Source organism: Anomaloglossus baeobatrachus, chromosome 5, assembly GCF_048569485.1.
Source record: "Anomaloglossus baeobatrachus isolate aAnoBae1 chromosome 5, aAnoBae1.hap1, whole genome shotgun sequence".
NCBI classification, from domain to species: Eukaryota; Metazoa; Chordata; class Amphibia; order Anura; family Aromobatidae; genus Anomaloglossus; species Anomaloglossus baeobatrachus.
Window position 1 is genome coordinate 512,837,854 of NC_134357.1, and position 16,714 is coordinate 512,854,567.

Below are 16,714 nucleotides of genomic sequence, written 5' to 3' on the forward strand. Positions count from 1 at the left end.
AAGACAGCGTGGCTCAGGGCTCATCCCAACTGAACGCCGGCCTCGTTAACCGTGGGCGTAACACTACTCAGACAACACAGGGTGAGGGAACCACAATAATTAGACTTTATTGGATCCCCAAACAATTAATGGCACATAACACATAACCAGCAAAACACACAAATGTAACAGGCAACAGAGTCTCACCCTTCCGCTGGCTCACCAGGGATTTAGAATGTCCTTGCCTCACAGGTTCCAAGCTGTCTGAGGTCTGCAAAGTCTTGAACAGGTGACTGAACTGTCCAAATCTGAGTGTCCTCCTTAGGTAGTCCTGGTTTGATGTTAAAATCCTGGCAGCCGGAGTCGAAATCCCTAGGCTGTGGATATGGTCTCCAACCGGGACCGGAATCCCTAGATTGAAGCCATAAGATGTCCTGATCCTCTAGTCAGCTCCAAAGAGCTTAGACTGGATCCATCAGCATCCATCAACCTTCAACAACCCTGGTGGCTTAAAGAAGTTCCTTTTATAGCCATAACCTTCCCTTAGGATACACTGCGTCCTCATCAATTGGTTGGACAAGATTGCTTCTCCCATTGGATGAATTTCAAGCTGCATGGATAATGTTCATTTAAATGATGTGCATAGAAAGACTCAGTATATCTACATGGAGTTGGCAAGTCACCGACTAGACAATGGCTACTAAGGTAATTACATTATCAATACACAACTACAATACAATGGTTACTGGAAAAGTCTGGAGAGCAATAGCTAAGCAAACATGACTTAGCACACATAAGAACAATAGTCTGGCTGAATGTTAAGAAACTTTAACCCATGAGAGTCCATGTCGTCACATTAATGTGACGACATGGACTCTCATGGGTTAAAGTTTCTTAAAATCCAGCCAGACAGCATGATAGATTGTCTATAGACGGGGGAGAAGTCCCTCATTGTTTTTACAAGACTCTTGTTGACTCAATGTAATTGTGTTGGCCACTGAAAGCCAGACGTATTGTTCTCCAGACATTTCCAGTAACCATTGTATTGTAGTTGTGTATTGATAATGTAATTACCTTAGTAGCCATTGTCTAGTCGGTGACTTGCCGACTCCATGTAGATATACTGAGTCTTTCTATGCACATCATTTAAATGAACATTATCCATGCAGCTTGAAATTCATCCAATGGGAAAAGCAATCTTGTCCAACCATTCGATGAGGACGCAGTGTATCCTAAGGGAAGGTTATGGCTATAAAAGGGACTTCTTTAAGCCACCAGGGTTGATGAAGGTTGATGGATGCTGATGGATCCAGTCTAAGCTCTCAGGAGCTGACTAGAGGATCAGGATATCTTATGGCTTCAATCTAGGGGCTCCGGTTCCGGTTGGAGACCATATCCACAGCCTAGGGATTTCGACTCCGGCTGCCAGGATTTTAACATCAAACCAGGACTACCTAAGGAGGACACTCAGGTTGGGACAGTTCAGTCACCTGTTCCAGACTTTGCAGACCTCAGACAGCTTGGAAGCTCTGAGGCATGGACATTCTAAATCCCTGGTGAGCCAGCGGAAGGGTGAGACTCTGTTGCCTGTTACATTTGTGTGTTTTGCTGGTTATGTGTTATGTGCCGTTAATTGTTTGGGGATCCAATAAAGTCTAATTATTGTGGTTCCCTCACCCTGTGTTGTCTGAGTAGTGTTACGCCCACGGTTAAGGAGGCCGGCGTTCAGTTGGGATGAGCCCTGAGCCACGCTGTCTTTCTAAAGGCGGCGGGTTTTAGTGGACGAGAGCACCCACTGAGCCCTGTGTCTCCACACCCTAGTATGGGCAACATTTTTACATTTGCTAGTTACTGGGGTGGGGGTAAGATGAATCCATGGAGGTACCAAAAACTATCTCTTGGCCCAGGCCACATATATTGCACAACCTGTGGTTCTCTGTTCAATGAAATAGGAGTGGTCAAAAAAATCTGGTGGGGGAGGACAGGTCTGAAATGTAATGGGAACAGCATGGGAAAAATGCCTGGACGCTGCTGAGAACAAAATAATTTAAAAAAGGCTCCTTACTTTTGATAACTAAGCAAGGTAAAGCAGGCATCTAGGGGCTGATATTATCAGCAGGGAAGGGCCATGGTTATTTTGCCCTTTCCAGACTAAAATAGCAGCCCACAGCCTCCCTAGAAGTGGCACATCACATTAGATGCACTAATTCTAGCGCTTTGCCTGGCTCTTGCCAATTGCCTGGTGTGGTGGCAATCATGGTATTGGATTTTGGAGTTAATGTCAGCTGTGAATTGTTAGCTGGCATAAAGCCAAGGGTTTAGTATTGGATAGGAGACATCCTCATTAATAACCCAGTAAGTAAAAAAGAAGAAAAAAAACAGGGAAAAATACTTTATTTGACTAAACACTCCCCTACACTATCCCTCATTCACCAATTTATCTAAAAAAAAAAAAAGACGAAGAAAGCCATGAAGATTTCAAAGTAATACAACTTCGTCCAAAAATGGAAACACGAAATACCGTAAAATAGTTAAAGAAATAAAAGCAAGAGACAGTCCCTCGTTCACCACTTTGTTAGCTCCTAACCATCCCCTCCCCACAAGCTTCGACGTAATCCTTGGTGATCCCACGATGTCTACCGATTGTCGTACAACCTATGAAGCTTCATTCAGAGAACGAAGCTTCATAGTTCACTCTCAGTCATTTCTCACAATTGGTGACTTCAGTAACTCAATAACATCACCGCTCATGAGCATAAGATATTCTGTGTCTCGCGTTGCCCTCCTTGAGACCCGGCGAGGACGGTGAAGTCATGTAAGGTTACTGATATCATCACCACTGTCGCCGGGTCATGCAGAGGGCAGCGCGAGACCCAAAATGTCTCACGAGTGGTGACGTTACTGGGAGTAACCTATGAACCTTCATTCTCTGAATGTAGCTTCATAGGTTGTATGACAGAATCTGTGGATATCGTGAGATCACCATGAATTACATCAGAGCTGTCGGGTTTTTGGGGCAGCTAATAAAGTGATGAACGAGGGACTGTCTCTTGTCTTTATTTCTTTTTATGTCTTTCAGGTTTCTATGTTTTTACTACTTCAGATTCAATGGATTACTTCAAAATCTTCATGTCTTTTTTTATTTTTTTGTTTTTTAAATAAGTTGATGAATGAGAGAGTCGGGGTATGGTGTGTATTGTGTTGGGTTTTTTGTTTTTTTTTTCTTCCTCTTTATACTGAACATGTTAGTACCGTATTTTTCGCTTTATAAGACGCACCGGATTATAAGACGCACCCCAAACTTAGACATAAAAAAAAGGTAAAAAAAGAAAAATGGGGTCCGTCTTATAATCCGGTGTTCTCTTACCGGAGGGGGGCAGCAGTTGTGGTGAAGCGGGGTCACAGGAGGCAGCGGATTTGCTGGCAGGCACGGCGGGTCAGTGGCAGCGGGGTCCGGGGTGGCAGGTGGCGTCCGGGGTGGCAGGAGCCGGGGGATCCGTGGTAGCAGGAGTCGCGGGGCCCGTGGTGGCGGCAGCAGCAGCGGCGACGGCGGGTGAGTCATGCAGCAGGCCGCTGCAGTGAGTGTCCCAGTGTCCGCGGTCCCGGTTCAAATAATGGCGCCTGCGCAGATGGAGCTCTCATCCAAGGGCTCCATCTGCGCACGCTGCCATCATTTGAAACTGGGACCGCGGACAAACTGGGTAAGTTGCTGCACAGCCGCCTGCCACAGTCGCCCGCCCCGCACGCACAGAGTGGCAGCCAGCAGGCTGCCCGCCCACCCTGCGTGCAAGCAGCCAGGTACCTGTGCTTGCGTGCGGGCGGCAGCCATCTGCCGCCCGCACACAGCACCCGGCCGCTGCCCGCACACAGCACCCAGCCGCCGGCCACTGCCCGCACACAGCCGCCGACCGCCACCCGCACACAGCCGCCGCCCGCACACAGCCGCTGCCCGCACACAGCCGCCGACTGCCGCCCGCACACAGCACCCGGCCGCCGCCCGCACACAGCCGCCGACCGCCGCCCGCACACAGCCGACGACCGCACACAGCCGCCGCCCGCACACAGCACCCGGCCGCTGCCCGCACACAGCCGCCGGCCGCACACAGCACCCGGCCGCCGGCCGCACACAGCACCCGGCCGCCGGCCGCACACAGCACCTGGCCGCCGGCCGCACACAGCACCCGGCCGCTGCTCGCACACAGCACCCGGCCGCAGCCCGCACACAGCACCCGACTGCCGCCCGCACACAGCCACGGGTACCCAGCTGCCACCGCATGCAAGCACAGGTACCCGGCCGCTTGCACGCAGCCACAGGCACCCGGCCGCCCGATCACCGCACAGACAGGACCCCCAGGTACCGCTACATTCGCTTTATAAGACGCACCCCCCATTTTCCTCTCAAATTTTTGGGAGGAAAAGTGCGTCTTATAAAGCGAAAAATACGGTAATTGCGCTGTCTGATGGACGCCTCTCCATTATTAACCACTGGGCTTGATGCCAACTGACACTACATAGCTGACATCAACCCAAAAAAATATTACCCTGACTGCAATCAGCAAGACCTGGGGCAAAGCACCCGAATTGGGACAGCTAATACATGCACTACTTCTGGTTGCAGTTGCATTCTGGTATTTCTAGGCTGGGAAGGGAAAAAATAACCATGGGTCTACCCAGCCTGATAATATCAGCTTGCAGCTGTCTGTTTAACCTTGGCTAGTTATGAAAAATAGGGTGAAATCAAATCATTTTTATTTTTTTTTTTAAATTAGCCTGTTTTAAATTAAAAAAAATAATTAAACACCCTTTATTGCCACATGAAAGGCACTATAAGTTTATAATATGTAGGGGCATGGGACATTATATGGCTGCAGAATCTCTAACTATTCTATCTAATCTGTCTATTTTATATACTTGGGCTATGTGCGCACGTTGCGTTCTCTGCAGTACAGAAAAGAACGCACCCTCTGGCAGACTGGACACTGCGTTTTGTAAAAAAAAATGCATCCACAACACATGCATTTTGGATGCTTTTTCCATGCATTTTGCATGCGTTTTGGATGCATTTTTGACAGTGCGTTCTCCCGGCAATTCAGCTCTGTTACATGCCGGCTGACAGCACACACAGACAGTCGCGCGATGAGAATGAACTCGGGTGAACTTCACCCGACTTCATTGTCATACCGCGGCTCTGTCTGTGTGTGGCGTCCTGATTAGCGGTCACCCGTGAAGGACTCATTGGTGACCGCTAATCCCCTGAGTAACTGAAGTGAGCAGCGTGATTAGCGCTGCCGTCACTCAGGTTACCCGCGGCCAGCTGGAGTCCTCCACCCAAGACCGCAACTCACCTGTGACTTCATCGCTGATTGCGCGGCTCTCTTCAGTTGCTGCATGGATCTGACAGAGAGCGGTCTGGTCTGTGACTGCTCTTGTCAGCTTCATGTAGCAGAGATGAGAGCGTCGCGGGTCCTCATTTGGTTTACGTCGGACCTGGAGGGGTATTTGAGGATTTTAATAAAGTGTTGAAAGAGGGGGTTTTTTTTGTCTTTTATTTCAAATAAACGATTTTTTGGGTGTATGTGTTTATTTACTTTCACTTACAGGTTAATCATTGCGGGTGTCTCATAGACACCTGCAATGATTAATTTAGGACTTAGTGGCAGCTATGGGCTGCCATTAAATCCTTATTACTCAGATTGCCACCGCACCAGGGCAATTCTGGATCAGCCGGGTAGAGTCCCAGAACTGTCGCATCTAATCGATGCAGCAATTCCGGGCGGCTGCTGGCTGATATTTTTAGGCTGGGGGGGCTCCCCATAACATGGGGCTCCCCATCCTGAGAATACCAGCCTTCAGCCGTGTGGCTTTATGTTGGCTGGTATCAAAATTGGGGGGGGGGGGGTTGGCATGCCGTTTTTTTTAATTATTTATTTTACTGCACTACATAGACCCGCCCACCGGCGCCTGTGATTGGTTGCAGTGAGACAGCTGTCACTCAGCGTGGGGGCGTGTCTGACTGCAACCAATCATAGGCGCCGGTGGGCGGGGAAGCAGGGAATAAGAGATTGAATAAGTGGCCGGCATTTTCAAAAGCAGGAGAAGCCGCCGGAGGAGTGTGACAGCCGTGCAGCACCGCGCCGGTGTTCGGGCAGTGATCGGTGAGTATGAGAGAGGGGGGAGAGGGGTAGACCGACAGAAAGAGAGACGGACCGACAGGGAGACAGAGAGACCGACAGAGAGAGAGACTGACATTGCAACCAAAACGCACAAAAGAAGTAACATGTTGCTTTTTAGAATGCAGCGTCTTGGCAGCAGCCAAAACGCTGCATTCTAAAACGCAACGTGGGGATGAAATTTGCACAATCTTCATAGATTGTGCTGGGGACGCAGGATGCGTGCAGTTACGCTGCAGTGCAATACGCAGCGTAACTGCATGCAAATACGCAACGTGCGCACATAGCCTAAAGGCTGTGTGCATGTGTTTTTGCCGAGTTTTTTTTTTCAATATTTTTTTTGATTGCTGATTTGTTACAAAACGTAAACCATACTCTGTTGGCATCAAAATCAATGAGACTCCTGAAGTGTCATGCACACAATGTTTGTTTATTTCTGGCTTGCAGATTTGGTACAGAAAAAAAATCTGCAGCATGTCAATTCTTTCAGCGCTTTTGCCGTATTTTTTTTTTCTTTTATGCGTTTTTTTTTATTGCTGATTTGTCACAAAACCTGAAGGAAATCTCGATGCAAGCAAAGTCATTGAGAATCCTGAAGTGCCATACACACAAGTGAGCGGAGGTGCGTGATTCATGTGGAAATTTAGCTGCGTGAAAGCGCGAACAAACATTGATAGTGAAAACATACCCTAACTGCGTTTACGCAGCATAAATACACCTAAAACGCATCTAAAATAATAATTAAAAAACTGCATGGGGTCCCCTCTATTTTTGATAACTGGCCAAGGTACAGCAGACAGCGGTGGGCTGGTATTATCAGGCTGGAAAGGTTGATGATTATTTTGGTCCTACCCAGCCTAAAAAATAGCAGCCCGCAACTGCCCAATATTAGCACATCCATAAAATGCGCCAATTCTGGTGCTTTGCCCCGGCATTTGCTGATTGCCCTGGTACATTGGCAATCGGGGTTATATGTTTTTGGCGTTAATGTCAGCTGACATTCAAGTCCAGGGGTTAGTATTTGAGATGCATCTATTGGAAATCCCCACAATTAATCCGGTAAGTGAAATGTGAAAAAAAAAACAAAAAAAAACCACACACAGGAAAAATAGTTTCTTTGAATAAAGACTCCCCGAACACTATTCCTCATTTAGAAGTTTATTATTTTTCAGCAATTCACAGCTGACATCAACCCCAAAAACCATTTCCTGATTAAAACCGCACCAGGGCAATTGGGAAGAACCGGAACAAAGTGCCAGAGATGGCGCTTGTAATGTGATGTGCTACTTCTGGGGCAGTTGCAGGCTGCTATTTTTAGGCTGGGAAGGGCCAAAAAAACATGGGCCTTGTCGGCCTTATATCGTCTTCCTAAAGAATTCATGTCTGGAACACCAATGGTGTGAACATGGTGCAAGACTCAAAAAACATAACTATACAATAAGATAAAGAGTTGCACTCAAGTCACAATGTGTATGCACTTTTTGTCTGAGAACACTGCCCCACCCACAGCCATTTGTTTCACTTCACATATATAGCTTGGTCCTTTGCTTCCCATACAGAGCAAGTTTTTTTAACTGCAGGTGAGGTTACATATAGGTTAGGGACCCCAAAAATAGAGATTACATTGGCATTGGTTTTTGGGCTCTTTTGCATTGATCAATACAATGGCTAAACATCTATTATATTCCTATTATTCATAGCAGTTATGCATATTCCATGTTTCATGTTTTTTCACTTTTTCAGATAATTCATTGTATTTTTCAGTCTAGTATTCCCATAGCAGTTTTGCTTTTTATCATTCCCATACACATTGTGACTTGTATCATCTTCCAGCTGCCTGCTTTACCTTTTCTAGTTATCAAAAATGAGAGGGACCCTAAGTAATTTTTTTTCAATTATTTATTAGTTTAAACAAATCTAAAAAAACTATTTAGTGCCCCATGAAAAGCATTAAAGGGTGCAAGTGTAGAATATATAGGGAGGGAAACTTACTTTATTTCTCAGATGGAAGTTGAAAAAAACAGTTTGTGACAAGCATCGCATCAATGGGTTTTATATAGACCTGATGATGCCTTGCGGCCAGCCAATCACAATAATGCCAGTAGCCACATACCTCCACCTGCGGAGCCACAGAGATTTTCTTACATGAGATCTTTATGATTTTATATAGTCCTCCTCTTCCCATTCAGGTCCCTACAAGATCGGATCATCTCAGTGGACATTTTCTATATATAGAAGAGTTTTCATGATTGATCCGTCATGGATGGATAGCGACCAGGACAAGATGGCAGAGAGGATATTACACCTCACCCTAGAGATCCTCTTCCGGCTTACTGGAGAGGTGAGAGATTCTGATGACGTCACATTATATCTGTCATGGCTCCACTCCGGGGTCTGAACCCAGATTACTGGATGGACGGTTGTCTGGAGTCCTAGCTCCTCGTTTAAGGTTTTCTTACTGAGACATTACTATTTCTATTCCTTGCCGTTTGTGTGAATCCCGATCCAGTTATGTCCTATTTTGCTTTATGTAGGTTTGGGAGGATTTACACGTATTCTGTTATTCTTTATTTATTTTTTATTACATCATTCCTGTACGACTATTTGCACGTTCCTAACCCTGTGTCTCTCCTTCTGCCTGTGTGCACTTCATTTGCTGGTTACTGTTATTTTTGTGTTACACTTGGTTTATAGCTTACAGTGCAGTTATGGGGTCAGCCATTGAGAAGTGCGGGTGCTATTACATGATCTTAGGATAGCAACCTCCGCTGTCAGGCAGAAACAAGTCAGGGTCAAGTACTTGCTAGGGATGAGCGGATCCAGACTGTGAAAGTCCGGATCCGTGCGGTTTCAAAGGTACGTGGGTGCTGGGCCCGGGATTTCAGGTGTTTGATCCAGATCCGGCACTTGAGAAATTAAAAAAAATAAATAAATAAAGAAATAATAAAAAAAATAAGAATGAAGCCAGTGCTGTAAGTAAAAAGAAATTAACACAAACACTGAGAAAATCCTTTATTTAGAATAAAATACAAAAAAACCCTCTTTCACCACTTTATTAACCCCCCAAAAACACCCCTGCAGGTCCAACATAATCCACTCGAGGTCCCATGGTGATTCAGCTCTCCTACATATCTAAAGTCACAGCACACGATCATGGAACATGTCCGCATGCCGTAATTGCAGGCAGAGACTGAGCCGCGATCAGTCGTGACGTCACTCAGCTAAGTTGCGGTCACCACTGAAAGGTTCCGATTGTCCTCCGTTCCTGAGTGACGTCTCCACTGATCACGGCTGGCCCGCACCACCCTGCTAGCACTGTCACTCTTACAGCCCCGCACTTTATCCCGCTCCCTGCCAGCCCTTTAAGAGAGCGCGCACCTTTGGCAAAAACATCAAAATTTTCCTAAAACACCCTGGGAATCTTATCAGTGTGTCCCAACAGAGCTGCACTAAGATCTCCAGCCCCTGATTCAAAAGTTCAGTGTCTTTGAGACAGCGCACCTTTAGCAAAAACCCCACCGTGTCCCGCTCCCTGCCAGCCCATTAACAGTGACAGTGCCTGCCGGGGAGTGCTATTGGGCTGGGTATCAAAATTGGGGGGGCCCGCACGCTGGTGTTTTTAATTAGTTTAATAAAAAAAAAAAACAACAAAAAACTGCGTACGGTTCCTTTCTATTTTGATACACAGCCTAGATAAGCGCAGGGCTGGGCGCTGCAGACTCTAGCCATGGGCCTTGTCTGTGCTGGGTATCATAATACAGGGGAACCCTGAAGCAATTTTTTTATTTATTTTATTGTACACTATAGACCCACAAACCTGGGCCTGTGATTTGAGCGTCAAAAATGCTGCTACTCAGCGTGGGGGTGCATCTGACTGCAACCAATCACAGGCGCCAGTGGACGGAGAAGCAGTGCATATTCAATGAAGGCTAATTTGCGGCACCGGAAGTGAAAGCATGACCTGGAAGGAGTATACAGTCATGACTGAGCCTCGGTGATCACACAGCATGCTCTCCTATCCCCCCCATTCCTTCCACCACAATTTTTAATTGCCAAATTCTGGTCCCAATAGACTTCTATGGGGACCAGATTCCGGACCGGAACTGGAATTTTTTTAAAATTTAGCAGGGAGGGGCCATCTGGTCCTGGTTGTCTGCGAGTCCACTCATCTCTAGTACTAGCCTGTTTTGGGACCTGTGGATTTCTGGTTTCACATCTCCCCTAGTTTATCCATCCCTGTGAGAGTGTTAGGATTTAGTTGCAACAACATCCTTCTTATCTATGGGAATAAAAGATGGACAGAACTGGAGAGGTGAGGACTCTGCATATGTCTGTAGTGAGATTTATTAATGTCTCTCCATAACCAGGATTACACAGTAGTGAAGAAGACCTCTAGTGATCGCTGTCAGGACCCTGTGCCTGAGGGATGGGGAAGACCCCTGAGCCCAATCACGGGGCCTCCACCTCACCCCCTGATACATGAGGACATCAATGAGCAGAAGATCCTAGAACTCACCTACAAGATGATTGAGCTGCTGACTGGAGAGGTGACACTGCTGGATTGCTGGAATATTATACAGTAATGCTATGAAGGGATCGGGGGATGACGGTATCATTGTATGTGTCAGGTTCCTATAAGGTGTCAGGATGTCGCCATCTATTTCTCCACGGAGGAGTGGGAATATTTAGAAGGCCACAAAGATCTGTACAAGGATGTGGTGATGGAGGTTCCTCAGCCCCTCACATCACCAGGTAATAGATAGGACTAAATACACACGGCCTATAATTATCTGTATGTAAAGAATGAATTCAGTCCTTGTATGTGTTTCCTCCAGTTCTATCCAGTGAGAGGACAACACCAGAGAGATGTCCCCGTCCTCTTCTTCCACAGGACTGTAAACAAGAAGATCCCAATGTTCCTCAGGATGATCAGGTAGATGGAGAGAAGGTGTCATGAAATCTCCCTATGATGTGTAGACGGCTGTGAAGGTCTTGCGCTCAGTCTTCTTTTAGCCACCAGTATTATACTCTGGCTAATTAATTAGAGACACTTTGACACTCACATGTGAAACCTATTACACACATGACCGTGTAGTGCAGCGTATAATGAAGTGATCAGTGATCAGAATATGAAATCTGTAGATAAACATTTTGAATGACTTCGAATACGATCAATTTTGCTAGATTACCCAGGACCGGTATTGCAAAAACTGACAGTTTCCCTGGATTTGTACATGAACTGATGTCAAGAGTATAATGAATGGTGAGAGCTTGGAAAAATCTTTAGTGATATTAGATCCTGTGGGTGTAATCATCTCATCATTTAGGTATCTGCAGCTGAATATGTGACGCCCTGGACTAGCCAGGTAGTCAGACATGACACCACACACCCCTTCCCCGGACAGGTGAAGTCAACAGTCAAACAGAAACCCTTGTTGCCACCCTCCAGGGTCTGATGTCCACACACAGGTGGGGCGGAGCCAGGCAGTTAGCCCCGCCCACTGAGGAGTTCAAAGGCCCGGAGGCGGGAAAACAAAGACAGTGGAGTTGAGTAGAGTGGAGTGAGAGGAGAGGAGAGACACGCACGGGCAGACCTGGGATCAGGCCTGCCACGGACTGTCTAGGTGTCTGAGTCGGAGTCCAGGCACCTCCAGCAAGGTCGGCAGACGGTGGTGGCCGTCTGCAGGAGTTGGCGCACCGTCGGTGGAACCGTAGGACCGGGGTCGGGCGGTGGCCCACCGGTACCGAACCGGGGAGCCGATTGGAGCCAAGCACCAGGCAGGGTACTCCGACCCCGACTAGGCTAGAAGCCGCCCTGATAGTCGAATTTACTGATTGCGATCTGGACCTCAGGGGTTCATTCCCACCCAAGTCCCAACTGACTGCAACAGCCCAACCATCCCGGATAAGTGCCACTGCCACAGGCAAGAGATCCAAAGGGCCAGCGCCTGTGGGCAAACGGGCTCCTACGGCCCCTTACACGCCGGGGAGCGGACTACCAGTGTCCAGGCACCGGAGTCATTCAAAACATAACACAGGTGCAGGGAAACGACAGCCATCACCAACCCGTCCAGGGAGAACACCGCAGCCGGCTGTGGGCCCTATCCATCCTGCCGTTTGGTTTATCAAAGACTCAGTTTTTCCTGTGTCAGAGTGAGTACACCAGTGCCGTCAGGCACCGCACCGCGCTGCACCGTGACCCTTCGCCCTGCACCCCGGCCTGCATCACTCCCCGTACGGGCCCCAGGGACCATCGCCCCTGCCCACGGGAGGCCTAGTCAATTGCAGCGGTGGTGTCCATCCTACGATCACCACAACCCGTGGGTGGCGTCACTAACTTTACCAAACAACCACCCCAAACCCCTGCGTGTATCGCCACTACATCCTTCCAGAGTGACGTCACCCCCGGGTCCAGAGGCGCCCGAATCCGAGCAGCTCGGCGGCCGCAGATGAGGCCGCGTTGCGGTACAAATAGAATGATGGTGGTCATCTAATGTATTAGAATTAAGTCATCGTTCCTTAGCACAGATGGGTTATAGCAGAAGACAATCATTGTAGTCTAAGGGAAACCGAAATTAAACTTCATTGAGCAAAAGAGAGAATAAATTGTATCACTGAGCAGTGAGAAACATTGGTAAATTTCAGGTTACAGCAGCATATCCTGATGATGGGTCAGAAATAGGCAAAAGCAGCATGAATCCATGTATCCTTCATGTCAGGAATCTGGTGATGGTGTAATCCTTGGTCGTCGGATACCTGTAGATTGATGTTTAAACACTAGAGCTTACCTAAGCATTGTGACAGACCAAGTTCATGCCTTCATAGCAGCTTGATTACTCTTTGGTAGGAGGATCATGACCCATGCTATAAAATGAATGTAATGTCTATAACTCTCCCCTGCCCAGCTACAGGGCTGACGCTATATAACTCTCCCCTGCCCAGTTGCAGGGTTGACCCTCTGTAATTCCTCCCTGCCCAGCTGCAGGGCTGATGTGCCGCCCCAGCAGCAGTCGAACTGCTCGGATCCGGGGTTGCTGTGGCTCGAGGGTCTCCGAACCTGGGGGCTTGCGGCCACTTCACTTCAAATGTAAGGTGATATTTACAGGGGATGAATGTTCGAGACGCCACCTGCGGGTTACGGTAAAGGGGAGTACCGCCGCTGCCGATGGGAGTACCAGGGAAGATGGTGTGGGGGCAGCCAGGAGTCAGTCTCTCCGCAGGCAGGGAAGGCCCTGGATAGTGGGTAATTGGTAAACGGGTAGCTTGCTTGGCCTTGGGAAGTAGGGTGCAGGGGTCAGATTACTCACTGAGGTAGTCGTGGTGTTGGATCAGGTGGATTAAGCAGACACTCACGCAGATGGTAAACCAAGGTCTCTAGGCACCGCAGTCTCTACGGGGGGAAGCCCGTCCAGGTCCCGCTCCCACCAATGTCACTTGGTTGGTAAGTCCGGAGCCCTGCCTCCGTGCACAAATTATTTGACAGTTGTGGCCCCTTGGCTTGAGCCGTGTGTATGGCAGCTGTGCTCTTGGTGGCTGGCACTTGGGATTTCAGTGGGTTGTGTTTTTGGAGAACCCTATCTCTCGCGTTGTGCTGATGCCTCCAATCACTGAGCTTTTGGGGAAAGTTCATAAAGAGACTATCCTCCACAGGTTAATTATCAGGTTGCTTGAAGCTATTCCCTAATCTAGGGTCCAGTACCCCGCCGTGCTCGGTACCGGTAAGATGGCTGGGCTTTCTGGTGCCAACAGTCCTCCTAGACTGCGTCTGTTACACTCCTGTCCAGTGTTCCTAATACCGCTCCCCGACTTCTGTGGTCCCGGACCACCGTTTGCGACCAAACCTGTCGCCTCCCTGGGAGCTTCAACTCCCCTGCTCCTCACTCTTTGAGGGCTAAATCTCTACTTTTTGTCTCCCCTCCCACTAGTCTGCCTGACCCCTAGGTGGGCGGCCGTGATCCAACTTGACCAATCTACTGGTGTGTCTGTCCAGTCCTGGTGTGAGGTGTGGTTGGGATTTGTAGTGCGGATGTCAGTGACACTGTTGATGGGAACCTGGAAAAACGGGGGGGGAGGCCCTGCACCCTGGAGTACAGGATGTAGTTCCTTGTAGCACCCTGATATAGTCAAGGGTGCTACACTGACCCTCTGTAACTGCTCCCTGCCCAGCTGCAGGGCTGACCCTCTGTAACTCTCTCCTGCCCAGCTGCAGGGCTGACCCTCTGTAACTTCCCTCTGCCCAGCTGCAGGGCTGACCCTCTTCTCCCCTGCCCAGCTGCAGGGCTGACCCTCTGTAACTCTCTCCTGCCCAGCTGCAGGGCTGACCCTCTGTAACTCTCTCCTGCCCAGCTGCAGGACTGACCCTCTGTAACTCTTCCCTGCCCAGCTGCCTTTTCTCCCATAACTTTCACATTAGAGTGAATACAATGACCCATAGCTTTCACCATATAATGATAGTACTTTCCATCAGTGTCCTGTAATAACAGTATATTCTGCAGCTCCACAAGTGAAGCTTTATGTCACACAGCAATTCTCTCCAGGGGGTGCCGGGATCTTCCACTTCTTTATATCAGGAACATGACATTACTTTTTCTTGCCTCCTCGGCCTTCACAGTCCTCAGATCTTAGTCCTATAGAGCATCTCTGGGACGAGGTAGAATGGGATGTTCAGTGCCTGTCAGCTCCTCAGTGTAATTTTCGGTAAATGTAAGAAGCTTTCATGCCCCTGTAATGGGGTCAACAAGTCCGACTGTATCCCTTCTGTAGAAATGGCTTTGAATACTGTTCCAGCAATTGCCCACAAGGGGGCAGCGGCGTACTGTACAACGACAAACACAGAGCTGGGAAATTCCCCACAGGAGCTGGTGTGTGAAAAACCAGAAGAGAAGACGCGGGAAAGTGTTGTTCAGCTCCGGAGCTCAGTGAGGAGAGTCCTGCGTGTGGTCTCCCTGAAGAGAGGGCTCGTTTTGCCGCAAAAGTCAGGAAGAAATCTCCCGGTGAAAGCAGTTTCTGTCACTCCCAGTCTGCAGAACTTTGTTTTCCTCAGGGAGTTAACCGGACTACCGAGCACCGCCATCTGAGTGTAATTGCAGGGACTGTGACCTGCCTTCTTCTGCCCGGCGTGCTCCGGGACCAAAAGACTACTTATAATCCGTCACCAGCTGGGGAAGATAAAAGAAAAGAAAAGACCGAGGAGCTTCATCTCTCCAGCGCTGCACCGGGACCCATCACCGCGAGACCCCAGGCCTGCGACGTGGGAGCGACATCTTCGTTCGGGATAGACTGGTACGTGTTTGTAGGGAAAGTTAGGGAAAGTTGCCGCCATTTTGTTGTTTTTTTCTTGCTGCATACCCGGAAGGAGTGAAAGTCCAGGGGCTTCCTATACCCATGTGTGCAGATAGCTCAGTTGATTGTATTATAAACATGTTTCCTAGTAAAGAAATGTTACTACCGGTAAAATCTGAGTATGGGGATTTTGTTGGAATAGAGCATACACACACACCCGCGGCCCTCCCATCGGTCGCTTCATGTGGCGTAGTCGGCAGGATGTGTGACCAACAAAATCATCCCCCGGTAGTAACTTATAACCAGACAGCTCCCCCGCCGTCTATTGTCAATCAGGTGAGGAAGTTTGACGGACGGAACTATCCTGTAACGGAATGGACTGAACAACTTAAGATAGTGGGGGAAATGTATAACACTGACCCTAAGACCTTAGCAGAAATGGCCATGCTAACACTAGAAGGGGAAGCGTGGACGACAGTCAGGCTGGAGACGGTTAGGGGCCAGCGTACGTTGGATGACTTAGTGCGGGTGCTGGAGAACACCTATGGACCGACCACATATGCGGGAACATTGCGCTATATGTTTTTCCGGCGGACGCAACTCGAGTCGGAGGACATCCCTCAATATGCCAATGCCCTTCAAGTGCTACTAGAACAAGCCTGTAGAAAAGAAGAACAGATAGCTAGTACGGGTACCCGTGACCTGGTGTTGAGAGATCAGTTTGTGACCGGATTGAGAGACCCGTACCTTAACCGCTCATTGCAAGATCTACTCCGGATAAATCCGGCCTTTACGTTCGCTGAGGTCAAACAAGAAGCTATAGAACGTTCAAGGGGGCCTGTCGTGGAGACACAGACATATACCGCGGCTTGCAGGTCCATATCTGATATCGGGACGCCGAACAGCAACACGGAGGAACTGAAACAGATGGTGGCAGAGTTGCAGAAACAGGTGTTACAGCTCACCTTAGATCAACAGGCGGGCCGGCAAGCGAGACAACAACCCAGCCGGCCGATGGGAAGATGCTGGACATGCGGCGATCCCCGCCATAGAGCCAACCGTTGCCCTCAGAACTTTCAAGCTCCTCCACAGTCCGATCTACCAGAACCAGCAAGTCAGGTCCCACAACAGAGGCCGCCTTTAAACTAGACGCCCATGTCAAAGAGGCTCACTCGACAGGGGATGCCAAAGAGAGGGGTGTAGGAAAACAGAGCCAGCCACGGAACAAACTTGCATCAAATAGCCCCACCCTAGAAGTATTACTGGAAGGGATCGCCGTACAA

General features: G+C 48.7%; 1 pseudogene; it reads left to right on the plus strand.

The window, feature by feature from the left end:
- The window catches only part of LOC142312025 (uncharacterized), a 164,905-nt pseudogene that overhangs the window by 10,100 nt on the left and 138,091 nt on the right, over nucleotides 1-16,714 (plus strand).